Here is a 20,743-nt window from a genome sequence, read left to right as displayed (position 1 = left end):
CTAAATGTTAAAAAATAACAAGTTTTTCTTGTGAAACCGAAATGTGGCTTTCACAAAAATTGGAAAAGTGATTTCATTGGCTGATACGATGATGTTATGTCTCACGTGGAAACAGGGAGCAGTGAAACATTTTACCAGACCCATATATGGTGAAGCTCTTACAAAGTTATGCAGGAGTTTGGCTAATGAGACTAGCTTACAGGTGTTATAATTTTGGACTCATCACAAGCCACAGGCTAAAATTAGCTACATTCTGTTTTTATTAAAGCTACTTGCAAGGTTTCCATCTTTTTTATGAATGGGTAAGCATATATCAGCTTAACCCAGTCTTGTAAGCCCAAATACAATTTTCTCCCAGTGTTGACCCAACATGAACTTTCATGCTCACTGAATGAGCTTAAAAAAGCTTCTCTTCCAAAGGACATTTACTTTTGTTGCTGTGCATGGGCTTGTTTCAGTGTGTTGTTGCTGTGCATGAGCTTGTTTCAGTGTGTTGCTGTGCATGGGCTTGTTTCAGTGTGTTGTTGCTGTGCATGAGCTTGTTTCAGTGTGTTGCTGTGCATGGGCTTGTTTCAGTGTGTTGCATTTTTGTCCATGAGAAAAGATGGCATCTTGTCACAGGCGGCCTCAGGAGAAAAAAAGAGTGTAGATTTGTTTGCCTTTAGCTTATGATGACGAAATTCTGGATGACATAAATCCTGAGGCATATTTTACAATATTAACCTTTGTCTAGGTGGTGGTTGTTGTTGTTGTTGTAGGGTTTAACGCCATTTTTCAGCACACGATAGGCTATACATGGCAGCCAGTATTAATGGTGGAGGAAGAACCCGGGAAAACCCCGGAAAGAACCACCGACCCACGAGAAGCTACTGGCAAGCTTTCTCACATACCCACATTGGCTGAATCCGAGACTCGAACCCACGCAGACAGAGGTGAGATGGCAGTGATCCATAATGGAGAGTGCTTTAGACTACTCAGCCACTACGTCTAGGTGGTGGTAATGGGAGACAAAAATATAAATTATTATATGTTCATCAAAGACAAATTAAGTCTCTCTTATTTTATATATATATATATATATATATATATATATATATATATATATATATATATATATATATATAACACATATCTTTGCCTTTAACTTTAAATGAAATGACCTATAAAAAAGAGCAACTTAGTATAAATAAATGGCAAAATTCCACAATAAGCTGAAAAATTGCATGGACAAATTTTGTCCCAAAATTCATAAATCACTAGCAAAGACATATAAATAAGGAGTGCACATCACTGGATAATACTTTTGTCTTAATCTTTATGGATACACACCTTATGTCCACATTATTCCTATTCTAATTGATCTGAGCATGGAAACAAAACCCAAGGCAAATGCTGCAAAACAGCATAATCTAATTGCAATATTACAGGCTGGTTTACAACCAAAGTCCTGGACAAATAATTGGTAACCCAGTCAGTCTCTCATTTTTACTTAACAACTGCGTGTCAGTGCAGGGAATTAATTTGTCTAATTGTGCTTTGATTCAATGCCTGACTTCCTGTTTTAAGCCAATTACAAAAACTAATTTTGAAAAATCATTAGTTTTTCTCCCTGTTTGACTTTTAATGACATTTATTTTCAGGAATATTTTCCCCCTTGTTGGCTGAAATACCTATCAGTACTGCTCATTAAAATCATTATTTAAGACAATCAAAAATGATTGATGCAATTTAGATACACATTTCCTGTCCTACGTAGTCTTATGACAAATTTACAGAGATGGCACAGCCCAATGATGCATGAGAAATGTCAAGCCTTATACAAAAATTATTACATAATAGAATACCCTATACACCTGTGTAAAATATACACTCAGCTACGAATATCACTAATCCATATCTGCTGGAACATAATCGCCTCAAGATCCAAATTGTTAACCTTAAACCAAATGTAGAACAAACAACATAACCCTGATCTGTAGGATGAATCATACAGCAGCAGACCAAGGTCTATGGTGTCTGCAGTTAGGTGCACATCGCACATAAGAAAAAACTGTATAGCATAGTTCCTAAATCATACAAAAGCTATTAAAAGAAGACAGAAATTTCCTTAAGACTTTTTAAAATCCTAATTTATTGCAAGAAGTTCTATTTGACAAATGTCTTTGAATAAATTCAAGGTGTATGTAAAACAATAGGAGCAATAACTATTCTCTGAGTGCAGCATTAATTAATGCTTATAAAAAGAATGATCTATTGTACTATGCATTTTCATGCTTTCACTGCAGCTGCAGAATTTCTCATGTGTGCATGTGCATGGGTGTTTGTTTGTGTGTATCAGACCTTCAAAAATGACAATTTTTGCTGGATATGTCCATCTGACAAAACGAAATGACCAGTTGCTAACACAGCATGTCATACATTTGTCACAAGAAGCCAATTACATACAATTATTCAGTCCTTATGTTTTCCTCAACATTTCAACATTTTGCTGTCCCAAATAATAAGAAAGAGCTGGTGTGAAAAGCCATCTCTTTCTTGATCAATGAACATCATTATATCTTACATCTCAGTGATTGCCCTGGGCTTTTAACTTTGGTAACAATAGCCCTTACATTATGTGGTGTGTGGCCATGTAAGACCTTGATACCACATTTGAATGAAAGAAAATTATTGTTGTTATTGTTACATTCTAACACTATTTTTCAAGACATGATAAGCTATACATGGGGGCCAGTATAACGGATGGAGGAAGAACCTAGGAAACCCCTTGGTAAGAATCACCACTGAACCCAAAGCTACTGGCAAGCTTTGTCACATACCCACACTGGCTGAGTCCAAGACTGGAACCCACGTGGACAGAGCTGAGATGGCAGTGCTTGGTAACAGTAAGAGCTTTTGAGTGTACTTGGTCCCCCCCACCAAAGCCCCAGGCAACTTTCAGAAGTTGAAAATTGCAAATACTTACGGCTACATGCTGGACAATGTGTGACAAATCATGTAGAGCCATATCATAAATTCACTCGGCCTAGCTTTAATAGCCAGGTGAGCTGAAATCTTTTGGACCAAAGAATGTATGGAAAGAATAAGAATTATGCTGTCTCCAATGAATATTGTGGTTTCATTAAAAAAGTCTCATTTAAACACATCCAAGTATCATTCATACAAGAAGACCAGATTTTGTTAAAGCTGCAAGCAATCAGCTGTGGGAGATAAAGAGTTTGGTGACTTGCGTATTGCAAAAATGGTCATGTGCATAATAGCATATTTTGAAGACTGTTTATGTTAATCATCTCTTTTATGAGCCATTGAAATTGGCTTCCACTCTCCTGAAATGGTCTGAATTGTAGAGTATATACTGTTATGCAGACTGATATACATTTGCATCTTGATCATATTGGAGATTATGTGAAATTCAAAATGGGCAACTATTTCTTACAAACTGAAGTAATACATTAAACGGTGTGTCCTTGCAAGTGTAATGCTGCCCAAAAATTAGGGCATACTTTTCTGTTTCACATTCTTCAGAACAAACAAAAAAAGAGCAAAACACAAATATGGTGAGCCAACAGAATTAAAAACATCCAGACTACTATTTTCTTCAGGTAAAAAACATAAAACCTACTTTAATTTTAACTGAATATAATGTGTATCCAATTAGAACCAATTAGCAAGAACTTTTAATTCCAGACTGACACCCAAATGTGCAGATACATTTAACTCGCACATTTTCTGTTGACAATTATCAGACATATTAAAGCTCAACAATTTGTATCTATATAATGGCCCCCTCAACTCTTCTCAAAAGATAGTTATCCCAAAATTTGGTTTTACCAAAGATATCCATTTGAAAGATTGTTAATTTTAGATAATTTATGAGTTATCAAAAGAGAAGTGCATAACAAAAAGAATGGACATAGTATTTAAGCTCAATTATATTTGAGGGGAATAAGCAATTATCAAATTAGAATGGATTCCAACATTTAATGATATCTGAGTAGTCTGTGGTAATTGTTCCTAAGTCATACATGTGAACAATATCATAATTTTTACATCTTAAAAAATAATCTTGTCTTGTCTTTTATCTTTGTACACTGTAAAATGGAATTTATTTTAATATAATCTGGATAATAAACAAGCTATTATTTAATATTTTTAAAATTGAGATAAGAGACTATATTTAGATATTTAATGTAGTCAGCAAAGATTTTTTATTTATCCAGGTCATTTACTTTTGGTCCTTCATAGAAACAAATGAAAAGAAAAATCAAAATGAACACTACTCAAAGAAACAGATGATCATCTGCAACATGTGCTACCTTCAAACTCAGTTTTAGTACCAGAATGTATAATGGCTCAAAGAAAGACTGAAAATTAAAAAATGTATATACTCTCTTCTAAGTATAATCCAACTGCAAACAGCACAGACCCCGATCTGTCATAACATAATACACCATCAGATCATGGTATGTGTTGTTTGTTCTACTGATTACCCATTAAAAAACAGCACAGACCCTGATCTGCCTGTGTATTACATGATGGCAGATATGGATCTGTGTAGTTTGTAGCTATAAGCAATTGTATACAGTATCATATTCAATATAATGCCCCTAAATGCCTTATGAAGTACTGTCTATATGCGCTTGTAAGTAGAGTCAAACAGCAAATATTAGAGACCGAGATCTGTCATCACATAATGCACCAGCAGATCTGGGTCTGCGCAGTTTGTTAAGAGTAATCAGTAGAATAAACAACATATACACTGGTCTGCAGGCTAATTATGCTATGGCAGATCAGGATCTTTGTTTGCAGTCTGACAACTTATACATGAGTATATATGATCCATATACCCTCTTTAATTAAACTCGATTAAAATATACATTACTTTGGCATATCATGTGAGAGGGAATCAGCCACTAAATCAGACTAAAACATGTTACTGTTCTGGGAACTTACTACAATGCAAACCTGGTGTCTACTCAATGTCAAAAACAGATAATGCAAGTCTTTTATTCAGCATGTCCATGATGCAGAAGAGATCTGTTTTACAGCATGGCAACACATGTGTGTGATTTGGATTTTTAATGTAGCTTTAAAAATTTTTAAGTCATATCGCTATGATGTCTGCAGTGTGTAATTTATAATGATGTCCAGCACTGAGGCATCATGTTCCACCCAGTCACATTATCCTGTCACCAGGCCAACAAGTCCTAACCTAACCTCTTAATGCTGAGCACCAAGCATGGCAGCTGCAGGTCCCATTTTTGTCTTTGGTATGACGCAGCTGGGGTTCAAATCGACAACCTCCTGCATCTGAGGCAGATGCTCTAACCATTTAGGCCACCGGATCAGGCCAAAGCAACACATGGAAGTTATATAGGACCAAGGAAACTGGAGCAAAGTGTGATGTCCAAGTATACAAGTACACATCATGCCAGCCAGCTTGGACTGATTCAATGGCAGGATTCAAAACTGCACCCTTTCGATCACAAGTCCATGGTGTCCTTTTGGAAGGAGAATGCAATCCCAAAGTGAAAGTGCACAACATACAAAGGGAGCTTCTTCTTCTAGCATGTACAGGAACATATTTTGACACTGATGGTGTGCTTATTACAATGTTTGACTTCACAAAATTTACCCAGAAATAATATTTTGGGGTTGATTACAGTATAAATATTACATCAATTATGGTAATTACAACAACCTTTAATATAGCAACAACAACAAACTAAACACCAAGACTGTATTTCTGGCTGGACAAATTGCAAAAAATCTGAAGAGCATCATTGCTTCACTTAATCTGGATAACTACATGGAATCATTTGTCATGAGGTTCTATATAGCAGGTCATTTTTACTCTGTGCTGTGACATTCGATTATTAACTTATCTTTAACAAGTTTTCAGTCGTACTGCTACAATGTCTGCAGTGTGGCAGTTTATAATGATGTCTAGCACTGGGGCATCATTTTGCAGACATGTAGCATCATGTCCCACCCAGTCACATTATCCTGACACCAGGCCATTTCCAGGTGAAATTTTTTTTTTCTTTCCAGGTGCATTTATGACCATACTGAACAGAATCTAAAAATATTGTGGCTCAGAAAAAATTCACTTAAAAAAAAATATTTCTATATTGAGACTCTACCAAAATATCTATAAAAAAACATGTACTAAACAAAAATGTATATCATTACTAACAAGTCTAATAATTGAAATTCATATCAATCTACATTTAAGTCATTTCATTTTATAGAATAAAAATGTTAACTTTACTTTGCTTTACTGCTAATGTTCATTTGATAAAAAGTAGTTTAGAAAAGGATTGTTTTAAATTTTGAAAAGAAACCCTTAAAATTAAATACCTTTATATGAAAAGAGGGACTGACTTTTTCTTACAAAACCATTTATGTGTATCTCATTAAAAAGTGACTTGTAACACATACTCATCCTTGTAATCATTTGATTCAACACACTAAACTTCTCGCAACAATATCTATGCTCTTACTAAAAGTGAGCAGAACTGGTTGCCTGCTTTATGTTTTGCAATAAATTTAGTTTCAGGGTAGCAGATGCACACAGATATTCTCACCTGAACCTTGCTTATGTCTGGTTAATGATCTCATCTAGAGTTAATTAAAATTAATCTTTTTTAATGTAATGTAGGACTGTACATTTAATTTTGCAGTTAATGTAAAGGACGCCAAAAATATGGGAGCCTGCATTGTAAAATTCACCACAATGGGAAGGTTCCTACTGACACTTAGATGCTTAACATTCTGTTCCCAGTATAAACTACCCAAATAATAAGAAAATATATATCACAATACATTTTCATTTAAGTTACATATCAAAAGGGGAACTGGAGAAGATAAGCTTTTCATTTTTCTCTTAACATTTCCCAAGATAACATATCACAGACGTGTTGGTAGAGTGTCATACTTGGTAGGTCTTAGAGAAGATGAAAGGATAACCAGCCTACATGACCACTCTGATCACATGAGCACTTGGATTGACTATATATGTTTAGAACGAGCAACTGAATGATCCATACAAAAACTGTTTCTAAACTGCCAGAATAACTTGCGATAAGTTCAATTATGATACAATTATGTATACTGTCTGTCATCAAGTGGCAGCTGAAAATTGCCCATTTTCATTGACTTTCATCAATATTTGCAAAATGTAAGGGCTTTTCCTGCCTGGGAAGAAAACTATATTCTTTCTTCTAACATTTCTCAGCGTCCCAGTAGTATGGGAACCCTGTTGAATGCTTTCTGCCAATTCTGATTGAAATCTGCAGACCATTTTTAAAAATTACTTGGCATATTTACTGGGGGATTAGCATCATTGTAAAAAGAATTTAAAGATCTTTATGCCTGGAAGCTTTATGTTAAACTTCGTAAAATTCTGTAAAGCAGCTTTTGATAAGAAGTCATTTAAAGGATTTTCTATTTTTAGTACCAGCAGCCATATTTGATCCAAGATCGGCATCACTGATAGAAAGTTGAAAGCACTCTGTACCATTGGTTAAATTCTGATCAGCAACACTTGTGACATCTATCATAATTTTCATAATGGTGTTTAATTGATGACTGACATCATTGGTGTAAACCTAAAAGCCCTCAATACCAGATATTTTCTGAACATTTTGGTAAAATTCTGTCTAGTGATTTCTGAAAAGAAGTATTTCAAGGTTTTCCTATTGTTAGCAATGGTGGCCCTATTTGATGGCAGAGAGGCAATCATTCGTAAAACATTAAGCCATCTTATATCTGATCCATTCCAGGATGCTCTGTCAACTTCTTTCAAGTTCTCTTGAGCAGTTATGAAGAAGAAGTCATTTAAAGTTTTTTTACTAATTGTAGTCAGACTGATGGCAGACAGAAATTATTTGTAAAAAAAAAAATGTATGCCATCTATGCCAGAATATTTTCTATCCACTGGGGTCAAATTGTTTTGAACAGTTTTTCAAAATAGTCACCTGAAGGTTTTTCTGTTTTAGTGATGGTAGTGACATAAATGATGGATTGGCATCCACTGAACTAATCCAAAAGGTCTAGAGGCCAGAATTCTCCCAGAAAAATCATGTGCAAATTGGCTAATTTGTCATTCATAAGGAGCTGTATGTACTGGCTGTGAAAGAATGATGCTTGATGGATGACAAATAAAGGAAAATACCATAAACTCACTTAGTTGTTGTTGTTGTTATAGGGTTTAACGCCATTTTTCAGCACAAGATAGGCTATACATGGCGGCCAGTATTAATGGTGGAGGAAGAACCGGAAAAACCCCGGAAAGAACCACCGACCCACATGGAGGAAGAAACAGGAAAACCCCGGAAAGAACCACCGACCCACAAGAAGCTACCGGCAAAACTCACTTAGTGACCTAAAGACAACTAGTACTAAATAAAATTATGCAAATTAATATTATCTCAGCAACATCTGACACAATTTCAGGTCAATTTCTTGGCAATAATATCATAGTGACCCTGACCTTTGACCTGTTGACATAAAAATAGATAGGTTTCTTCCATACTCAAGTGCAAGCCATCCACAAAGATTTCAATGAGTATGTGATGAAGAACTAATGCTAATGTGCAGAAATCAGTTTTCTTCAGTCACTATAAATTGTATCCTTGACCTCAAAATTAATGGGGTTTATACTTACCCCAATTTAACCTATCTGCAAAGCTTGATCCAAGTATGCAATGTGGAAATAATGTTATTGTGAAGAAAAAAAAAGTTTTATTCTTTTAGTCACAGTGACCTGTTTGACACAAAGACTGATAGGGTTATTCCTTACCTCAAGTGCAAGCCATCAACGTTTGGTAACTGTAAATGGTGGAAACTAGATTTATTGTGCCGAAACCATTGATTTCCCTTCAGCCATTGTGACCAAGACTTTGGACCGTTGGACCTCAAAATCAATAGGCTTCTTCTATAATCTAAGTGCAGGCCATCCAAAAAGGTTGGCAACTGAAGATAGTGGAGAACCCAAGTTAATGTATACACCAGTTTTCTTCTTACAGTGACCTTGACCTTTGAGGTTTTGACTATGTAAATGTTAGTTTTCCTTAGACCATTCACAAAGTTTGGTAGCTGTAGATGATGAACACAGCAAATTATGATGTAGAATCAAAATTAATTTTGGACTGATGGATGGATAACATTATATATGCTCTATGAAGCATTTTAATGCAATAGTATTGATAAATAAAGTATCAGTTTCAAGCAAGCAGCACAATAATGATGCAAAACTGGAGACATATCAGGAAGATTGATTGATATACACCTTCTCTCACTGACATGCCTAACACCTAAACAGTGTGAACACATCCAGAGTCACTTCCCCTACATCAGTGACCAAAGATCTACAGTAGTTACACAAACCAAAAGTGGAAAAGATTGTGATCTTTAAGTTGTGATAATAGTATCACTATCCATAGGACCATGTGCTGATAAACTTATCTTGATCAAGCAGTAGGGTCATTACAGGCTGGGCAACAATGCCTGGTGGCACCAGTTTTTGTTTGTGAATTTTCATGCTTGGTCAACCCAAAAGGTGTAATGTTTAATTTACCTGCATATTCCACATGGGATCTACTGTTTCTTGTTATGAAATATGTGTATTTATTGAAATGCTCACATTATCAATTTTAGATTTACAGATAAGTAGCATTCCACTGACTCCGATAATGGTTTAAAAACTTAAAAATGTTAGTGTTCTGGTGTTTTGTCCCAAAACTTCAATAGACTTACACTAGAATACATACGTTATACCTGGCAAGGGGAAAATACTTAATTGCTTCTCACTGATGGTAGATTATCATTATCAGCCAGGTGATTTTGAGGTCCTTAGGGGTAAAATCCAAAACATCTTTGCCTTTGCCAAGATGAATAAAATAAAAAGGCATCACATGTATTTATCTGCAGTGGTACTTGAATGATATTTGATTTTAAATTAAGTGGTGCAGGACAGATGTAAAATGATTGAAACACCTCAATCTGTAAAAGATTTTGAGAGCTGAAGTAGCTCATTTGGGATGGTGTTGAACACATAATCAAAAGTTCTGGGTTTGATATGTAACTCCGCCAGCCCTAGCTGGCTTCCACCATTGGTCCTTTAGAAAATGACTTAGCTTTGAAGACATTGCTAATACATTCTCAAAGTCTCATTTAAACCAACCCACCAACCATGAAAGGTATCTTGGTCAATGTAACGGAATATTATCACAGGGTAGGCTAGTACTTAATAAGCTGATTATCAGGGTTTGTGCCCATCATTCTATTTATACTTTTAGACAAAAACAGCCTAAATCCCAATCTACTGGTGCATTGTGAACTTGCATATCAGGGTCTGTGCAATTTACAGTTGGGTACATGTTATAAACAGCTAAGCAGTATTAGTCCTGCAGAATACCTTTGTTGGGCCTTCCATGTGTCAATATGGAGCCCTGTAAACAGCAAGCATGTCAAATTTAAGAAGATTTATGGCCAGTCTCTCCTAGAATGCAAGGAAGTATGTACTTTGTCTAAGACCAATTGGTCATAAAGTGATCATATTTCAAGCAAAGCAACAAGCTGGGGTGACTAATGAATTATGCTCTATACAAATGTATTTACTTGATGAAAATTAAAACCAGAAATGAAGCTGTCAAAAGACAGTAAAGTTCACCTGCACATACTTATTGAGATTCACATGTAATGTATTTGTCAATACTCCAGATAATCAATACTGTGTGATGATGATGACAAACTAAGTGGTTAATGTAGGTCACAATTTCTCATCTTTGATATGATGATACAGTACTTCGCAGGGTGTATCCTCATATCCATTTTGACTGTGCACAGAACTGGGTCAAAATAACTCACCAAAACATCAAAGGTGTACCCAATAAGTGTTAAAAATATGTCATCATAACCTAGTTTTGATATCATGGTGTTGTACTCCTCAGAATGCATGCACAGACTGTAATTTCTCACCCATGCGACAAAGAAATCTACATGATTTACTAATCATACTTTTCTTACCTTCGTCTGGTTGCCTCAGTCATGTTGTCTCAGTCATGTCGTCTCAGTCATGTCATCTCAGTCTCCACACATTATTAGCATATGTGTTTTGATTTTTAATGTAGCTTTAACAATTGCAGTCATATCGTTATGATGTCTGCAGTGGCAGCATATAGTGATGTCAGCACTGGGACATCATGCCGCAGACATACAGCACCATGTCCCATCCAGTTACATTATCCTGACACCAGGCTGACCAGCCCTAACACGACTCTCTAAATGCTGAGCATAAAGCAAGGCAGCTGCTAGTAGCATTTTTGTAAGTCTTTGGTATGACTCGGCCGGGGTTCAAACCCATGGCCTCCCACATCTGAGGCAGATGCTTTAACTACTCAGACCACCGGAGTAGTCTCCACATGCTAGGAACTAATTTTAAAAACAAAAAACCTGTGTTGTCTTCTGCTTTGCCTCACATAGTTGTTATACAATCAAACAACAACAATAAACATATATATATATATAAAAAAAAAGAACTTTACTCATAAAGCAACTTAAGGTCTCTTCAACTTTTGATAATACACCATAACAATTTTTTTTTGAAAGAGACAGGCACACACTTGCACATGAAGTCAAGCTACATGACATTATGCTCTAGTTCATTCCACACATCATCATGATTTTTTCCTATCAGCCTCATAAGGAGACAAATAATGTAACACCTTAACTGGGATTTCCTTGTCTCTGTACAAACCCCAACAGATTGTATTAATCTCAATAAATATACACATCAGATCCAACTCCAAAGTGTCTTTGTGGTCTGTCAAGATTACTAGGTAGAACAAGCAACAAAGACACTGATCTGCTAGTGCATTGTGCATTGGTAGATCAGAGTCTACAATATTTGCAGCTGGACAGGACTTAAAAGGTGAATATATATGGACAAAAGTTAGCATAGATTTTCCAGCGATTTTTAAAAAAGATTTTTCCCTTCTTGCAACTTAGTAAGGACGAGATTTTACCTATTTAATGTGGGGTTTATCTGAGAGCTATAACTATCATTAGATCTTTCAAAATAGGTTGCAACAAAGTTATGTGTGATAAATAACTTTTAATGAATAAATATAAAACTTAAGTTTCCTTCTGTTTATTACTGGTACAGTGGCTGAAATCATGTTATAACAATGGCACAACATTGTACATATTAGAACTACATAAAACAGCCAGGACATTATAAAAGAATCCTTAAAAACAGTATGTAACAGCCAGGGCATTACAAAATAATCCTGAAAAACAGCATGTAACAGCATGGGCATTACAAAAAAATACTGAAAACTACATGTAACAGCCAGGACATTTTACAAAAGAATCCTGAAAAACAGCATGTAACAGCCCGGGCATTACAAAAGAATCTTGAAAAACAGCATGTAACAGCCCAGGCATTAAAAAAGAATCCTGGTAAAACAGCATGCAACAGCCAGGACATCACAAAAGAATCCTGAAAAAACAGCATGCAACAGCCAGGGCATCACAAAAGAATCCTGAAAAACAGCTTGTAACAGCCATGGTATTTTTAAAAAATCCTGAAAAACAGCAAGGTAACAGCCAGGGCATTACAAAAGAATCCTAAAAAAAGCAGCATGTAACAGCCTGGATATTACAAAAGAATTATGGAGAAACAGCATGCAACAGCCAGGACATCACAAAAGAATCCTGGAAAAACAGCATGCAACAGCCAGGGTATCACAAAATAACCCTGGAAAAACAGCATGTAACAGCCATAGTATTACAAAAGAATCCTGAAAAACAGCAAGGTAACAGCCAGGGCATTACAAAAGAATCCTAAAAAAGCAGCATGTAACAGCCTGGATATTACAAAAGAATTATGGAAAAACAGCATGCAACAGCCAGGACATCACAAAAGAATCCTGGAAAAACAGCATGCAACAGCCAGGGTATCACAAAATAACCCTGGAAAAACAGAATGCAACAGCCAGGGTATCACAAAAGAATCCTGAAAAACAGCATGTAACAGCCATAGTATTACAAAAAATCCTGAAAAAAACAACATGTAACAGCCAGGGCATTACCAAAGAATCCTGAAAAGCAGCATGCAACAGCCAGGTCATTATAAAATATTCCTGAAAAACAGCATGTAACAGCGAGGCATTACAAAAGAAACCCCAAAACTGCATTTAACTGCCATTACAAATGGAAACTGCATGTCCACTATAGTACAACTTCTCCAAGTGAAATCAGTAAAGCCCTTTGAACAACTAGATAATGAATGGAGACATCTCAGTAATCAATACCAAAATGTCACTAAGTAAGCATCTGATTATGGCAGCTGGTCTATAAGTCAAGTGCTTACATAATCCGACTGAGCTTTTGTTAATATTGACAAATTGTATAGGTTTCATTAAGTTCATGGCGAATGAACTGCAAGAAAAGTCACTTAGTAACGACTTGATTATTAAGCAGTTTGTCTACAAAATCAATCGCTTAAACATATAATAATACTGAGTTTTGTTAATATCAATAAATATCACAGGTTTTATTAAGCTCACAGAAAGTAAATTTTACACAGGTAATAATTTTATGGTCAATAAAGTTTTACCATGTATTAGTATCAAATTAATGCTTTAATTTAAAAGGAATTTAATAAATGTATGCAAGATCTGGATGATATAAGCCCATATTTCAAGTCTGATCAAAATCAAATCAGAAATATGGCTTCTAGAGACATACCAAGCTCAGCCAATCAAATGCAAGATCATCTAATCAGCATGCATGTATTTTGTTCATTATCAAACTCATCCAAGATTTTTGTGATATAGGCATATGTTCCATGCATCATCAAAATCAGTTCAGAAATGCAGCCTCTAGAGTTGTAACAAGCTCAGATCTCTGATCACCTCATTGGTATGCATGGATCTTGCTCATTACTGAACTCATTCTCGACATTAAGAACATAAGCTGGGCATACAAGTTAAAAATTGAATCATAAATATGGCCTCCAAAGTGATAACAAATTAAACTATCCTCACTAATATGCATGGACCCCAGTAAGTAAAAAATCGGTTTTGTTTATGCCATATAAAATTGCTCCTACCTTTCTGTTCTCTAGACAATTGACAGTATACTACAGAAGAACAGCTAGCTTGCACAGTTGTAAGAGTCCAAAAATCCAGAGATTTAACATGTCCAGGATTCTCTTGAAACAACTGAAAACAAAAAAGAGCACAATGAGAAAGCACACAGACCAGCTGCAAGTTTACATCAGGGGCAAAGTACGGTAATAATTTATAAATGAGGAACCAATTTTGAGAAGGGAAGTAGTTTGACCTAATGCAAGTTAGTATACTCAGTAAATTACCATTAATTAAATTGTTCACAGGTGACTAATATTTTTGGCTCATTCTTATATCAACATATTGATCTACTGCCATATAATAGTGTCTAAGAAGACAACGATACTTTGGCACACTTGGATCCATCCACTTAAAATTAATTAGGGGTTTCTTGGTCATCATACTTCTCACCAATTATGACACTTTCTGTGTAGAGTAATTATATAATATACTGAACAAAGTACATAACTTATGTGTGCCATTTTTTGGTGTACATATGCCTTGTATATTTTAACTTACGGCAGCTTACACATATAAACTGTTTATAAATGTGAGCGATGATATCACTGACCCTAGTAAAACTTGTGTGATGTAATACATGTACATACAGGCTAAATCACATATTTTATTAACTTAACTTCAAATGTTGGGAGATGAACATGAAATTGCAAGTTCTAATGCCATGCAGCAGCAATTTCTGCTATTTTTAATTATTAAATGTTGGAAAATATTTATAGATTTATAAAAAATAAATTTTGTCTTCTATTCCCCAAGCATATCAACAACTGATACATCATGCAGCCATGTAGGAGATCATCTTTTATCTTAAAATAATAAAAGACCAAAAGAGAGTCAATGAAACCCATTTTTGTCAAGTTGTAATGATGATTAAAATATACTCTGTTACTTTGGATTCCTATCTGTCACACATTTACTGCTGTCATTGTCAAATTTCATACCAAATTTTCTGCAATTCTCGTATCCTCTCATTTCTGGCAACCATCAATGTATGTATGATGTCATCTGAATGCCTGCACAACAGTGGCTATATGGTGTCAATTAAATTAAAGTTCTAAAAATGTAACTATCAAGGATTGCAAAAAACATTAGGAAAATAAACCCATCCAGCTAAAGGTAAACATGAAATACTACAAAAATAAAAGGCAATGATGTCATAATTCTGTAGCACACACACACACACACATATATAATCATTTGTTTGGGAAGAAAACAAATTAAACTATATCAAAGAGACAAAAGATTTTACATCCTCTCTACTGCTGTTCTTGAATAAAATAAAGATTATTACAGCAAAGTATGGCTCCAAATGGGTCCCAAAGTTGACTCGAGTATTGAAAGTGTTTTGTTGGTTTTAATACATTGAGTTAAACTGAGAAAATGGGAGTAACGTGCTTTTCCCAAGAACACACAAAAGCAGTGTAAACAGGCTGCCCTGGTTGGGTATCAAATCTACAACCCTTGGATTATGAACCCAATGCTCTACGAACTGAACTACCGTGCCTCCCATCAAAGTGACAGACTTGACTCAGCTTGAGTAATCAAAATTGTAGCCTTCAACAGCACTATTTCTAGATAATTCAAATAATATGCATAAATCCCACCATTTTCAGGAATGTTCAAAGGTTTAAATACAAAATATTACAACATTTTTTGTTCCATAAATTATGTCTATAAAGTTATTATATGCACATTAATCTCTGCACTGCCATAAAATGATTAAGACTATGACTACAAGCCATTTTATTTGACCACTGCACTGTCATGGCCAGTCAGTATGATCATCGCCATTGGGTGGTGAAATGTAAGGAAACCAAGCAGAAATAATCAACTGATAAAAACTGAAGCATGCAACATCAGATATTTCAGGTACATATTAGTACAGCTTTTATTAGGTTATATCTAGAATAGCTTGCATACAATTTTTTTTTTAAAAAAGTGATTTTAATATAAACAAATACATGATACACCACCAAGTGGTTCCCATAAGGCAAATTTAAGTGCGAAGTAACAGGTCGTCAAAATTGTCAGTAAGAGTTGTCTGCTCTTTTTGTTCAGTACTAAAGTCCCAAATTCAAACTGAAGTCTAAGATATAACCAATTTGTACATTTGTAACCAAGTACACACTGGAGCATTATATCATAAATCAACATAGATACCTTATTTTAATATATGGTTTTTATGTTCCACAACATTTTCCAAAATTGTATTATACAACATTTACCAAATCATGGTTAACAACATTTTTTCAAACTTGGATTCACCATTGATTTATCCATATTTATACCAGTGTCACCATTAGCACTGAACTAATAAAAAGCTTATGTATGACTCAGTGAAAATGTTGATTTACCAATTTATCCACTGTTCACCATAAATACATACAATTTCATGGGTGTAGGTTTAGTGTTTTTTTGTCAATGACATCTTTTACACACATCAAACTTTAGCAAATCATTCTCGATCATATTATCATGTTGGAAACATCAGTGTTCCCAATAACTTTTCAAATAAAGGTACATGTGGAAGAATCCAAAAATGTGGGGATAGATGACAGGATCCAGGTATGAATTACCACCGATCTGAGGTTTTCTGGGCACACTATAAAACTCATGCCTTTGTCATATCACTGGGAATATGGTCATCTTACAACTGTCATTCCCAATATTCCTTGACAGCAAATGTTTCTAACAACTTCCAATAGTTCTAGTAGCAAACAGAAAAATTAAGTATGTGTCACAGATAATTTTAAGTCCTGCTCTAAGCAACCAAATTTGGCTCTTTATCTCTTGTGCAACTCTGTTGGCATCATGAAAATCAGTAGTTAATGTGCCAAGTTCATGAATATAACAGCACAGATTCAAATCCTACCATCCAAACAGCCTGTCAGCAGCTGTGGTTTGTCCATGGGCAAGGCACTTTTTCATAATTGCCTTGGCATGATGTAACCTGTAAGTGTTACTGTGTCATAAATCACGAAATCAAACCAACCCATGTTATATATAGTATGTCACTGCTTCAACCATTACAATGCAACCTCTGGTTCGTAAGACTGTCAAACATTGTCAGAAAATGGCAAAAACCAAATCGGGGTTGTCCTCATATTCAGCTCAAACCACTGTATGTTTTCAATCAATGAATTTCTTCAAAAGTTAGGATGGGAAATGAAAATTGCTAAATGTGACAGGACAGTTGGATATTCAATAATTGAAAATTTACCGAGGATGGAGTAAAGAACTAATAGCTGGGCTTGAAAATGTAATGCTAAATATTTGCTCATTCGGTTGATTTTTCAGTTAATTTGTGAGACATTATCATGAATCCCACAGAATGAGGTACAGATGCCTCACTAAGAAGCTGAACTACTTTCACATTGGCTAGTATCCTAGAACAGACTGATACAGAGGGTATAAAAATAATATTTCAGATTTACAGTCAAATCTGCCTTAAAGATCAACTCTATTAAAAACACACATCTTGAATAACTAATACTTTAAAGTCCCTTGTTATTGCAGAAATAAAATTTGATTAAATAACCACTTTGTTGTAGAAGGCCACTTTTCTCCCTGTTGTTCTCCATTAACCACCTCTTATGACATATGAGAGGGTGTATTATGCCTATCCTACATCCCCAAGTGTGCATCAACATACACAATGTGCATCAGTGCATCTCCTTGCTGTCAATAGTGGGCAAAATTATTACCAGAATTCTGCTGAATTGCCTTGTGCATCACACTGATCAAGGGCTCCTCTCTGACAGTCAGTGTAATTTCTGGAAAGGATAAGGAAACAAAAATATGTCTGCATCTTATCAACTCCAAGAAAATGCAAGGAACAGATCTACAACCTGTACACAACATTCATGAATCTGACAAAGTCTTTCACACTTTCAATCATGGCAGCCTGTGACAGCCTTATGTAGAGCCGCCTACCATCACAGTAAACAGATAAACCCTTATCTCAGATGTGTCAAGTGTAGTCATCATTAATGATCATAATTGCTAAGGCATGTGTGGCCTTTGGCAGGCTACATGCAAATGTGTGGGAGCTCAGAGTCATCAAACAAAACTGAAGATCTACAAAGTCATCATGTTGCTGACCCTGCTTTTGCATGCAAAAACTGAATGGGGTACAGATGTCTCACTAAGAAGCTGAACTACTTTCACATTGGCTGCCTGAGGAAATTGCCAAGATAAGATGGCAGGACAGGGTCCCAGACAATGAGGTTCTCACATTGATAGGCATTCCAAGCATCCACTCTGCTGGTGAAATCAGAGGCAATTTGAGCAAAATGGCTTGCCCAAAGACACACCACAGTTGCCGATCCAGGCTGAACCTGCACTCTTTGGTTATAAGTCATGCAACCACTGATCCAGTGTGTCTCCTTCTCCATTAACCACCTCGTATGACACATGAGAGTGTGTATTATGCCTATCCTACATCCGCCAAGTCTGCATCAACATACATAACGTGCATCAGTGCATCTCCTTGCTGTCAATAGTGGGCAAAATGAGCAGGCCATGCCACAAAGATGTAAGAAGAGCGACTACCAAATAAGATCTTCTTTGGCAAACTGACGAAGAGAAATCTGAAGGACAGAAAACAATCTCGGGGTGGTCAGAAGAAATGTTTTACGATGCCCCTAAGTCATCTCTTAACAACTTCAATAATGACCCAGAGTCTTTGGAAGATCTCACACATGACTGCTCCACCTGGTGCAGTCTCAACAATAATGGAGCTACAAACTTTGAACTGAGAAAAGTGCAGAAGCAGTGCGGAAGTGTGATCAGCATAAATCTCAGAACTGCATCATGTCCTCTTCTGACCAAGCAACCCCAAGTGGCATCTCCTATTCAGTGTGTCACAGACAATTCAGAGCACAAATTAGCATCCACAGCCACTCTGTACTCACAGACATCAAACTAGCTGGTGATGTCATGGTCATCTTCAAACTAAAAGGATGAACAACAACTGTGCACAACTGAGTGAGCTACCACTTCAGACTTCAAGAGTAAAATTTCAAGAATAGATTGAATTGTTTTAAAAATCTTATTTAATATTAATCCAATATATAATTTGAAGATTTAAAATCTGAATTAACATTATAAGGTAATTGGATGAAAATCCTTTAAGATCAGAAAAATATAAAACTGCAAAAGAGAATATAAAAATGCAGAAATTCTTTAGCAATGGCCTCATAAAAGATAATTTATATCCTTTGGTATTTTTGTATTAAGGCGTATTCAAATATTTTAGCTCTCTGCACATGAAAGCTGACACGGCTACTGCATCTAAGACAAACAATATGGTTCACTTAACAGCTGTGTCCATAGCAAATAACTGTCATGGAATCTGGCAAGGCTACTGCCACAACCATATTCAAAAAGACTGCAAAGTTAAACTTTACATGGAATCAGTATCTTTTTTAATTACAGCTTGCTGTGTGAGTAAAAAATAGCTGACCACTCACCCAGCATGCTTTAACTTAGAAAGATTTCAGAAACAAAATTACATTCTGAATTGAAGAAGCCAAATTTATTTCAGATCTTAAAATAAAATTGCTCAAATTTACAGAAACGTGAAAAATAAAAGGAATTTCATCAAATAAACTTTATCAAAATAATAAAGTAGTGCCCTACAATTTCATATCACTTTGATAACGATTATTGTGTCTTTTAAATTGTTCAAGCATTTTAATAATTTACAAGAGGGAAAATTGCAAAGATTGAATAGAATGTCATATCAATATGACATCCTTTATTTTAATATATATGATAAAAGAAGATGATTGTAATTGACCTATTTAAAGTACTTTAAACTTGTATGAAAAATACTGCTTACAACAATGAAAAGTTGGAGTTCACTTTAATTCTTTCCATTTATATTTAAACAATTTTATCTTATGTTACACAAAACAACCACTATTGTGCTGATGTGCCATTAAACCTTAATAATCCATACGTATCAAAAGTCACTGTAAGTAACAATATCCTAATGTTTTCACCTCCTGTATGACAAATACCCAATTGGGAATGGTTTAAACCCAAATCTACTGATAAATGATTACCAGATCAGGTTCTACCCTGCTTGGGAGATGCAGTTGCTCATTTTCATAATCAAGTGGTCAAAGGTCTGATACCAACCTAGGTCAGCCCAGGTCAGCTGTCTATGTGTATTCTTGGAAAAGGCACATACCCCTCCATTTTCTCTACATTATATAACCAGCAGAGTGTCAAACAGAAAGTATAGTTATAACCAACAAAAATAAAACAAATCTATCATTTATTAGAACTGTAGGTACAATAAACAGCACAGATCCTGATCTCACAACAAAACACAGTGTTCTTCACTATAACACTGTTCATGGGAGTCATAAAAGTGTACAGTGATAAGGAGATGCCACCTTACACTGAGTGCATTATATGGAAATTATATTTCAACAAGTATAATGGAATCTAGGACCATATCTGTGTTATATCAGAGGCCATGTTCAGTGGTGCAACAAGAAATTCTGGGTCACCGCCAAACTTAATTTTGGGGCACTCCTCCAACCCCCCAACCCTGATTTAAGGGGTTTACCTGGATG

General features: G+C 35.5%; 1 protein-coding gene across 1 annotated transcript in view; it reads right to left on the bottom strand.

The window, feature by feature from the left end:
• Positions 1-20,743, bottom strand: part of LOC149780880 (uncharacterized) — a 78,315-nt gene that overhangs the window by 24,138 nt on the left and 33,434 nt on the right. The window contains exons 3-4 of the mRNA XM_089936432.1: positions 17,861-17,929; positions 14,120-14,231 (exon numbers count right to left, since the gene is read on the bottom strand). The gene's annotated coding sequence lies outside the window, so the exon portion shown is untranslated. The remainder of the gene's footprint in view (positions 1-14,119; positions 14,232-17,860; positions 17,930-20,743) is intronic.

Source organism: Sinohyriopsis cumingii, chromosome 16 (assembly GCF_028554795.1).
Source record: "Sinohyriopsis cumingii isolate HCF-2022 chromosome 16, ASM2855479v2, whole genome shotgun sequence".
Classification (NCBI taxonomy): domain Eukaryota; kingdom Metazoa; phylum Mollusca; class Bivalvia; order Unionida; family Unionidae; genus Sinohyriopsis; species Sinohyriopsis cumingii.
Note: the sequence above shows the minus strand (reverse complement) of the source record. Positions and strands in the feature narration are given on the sequence as shown.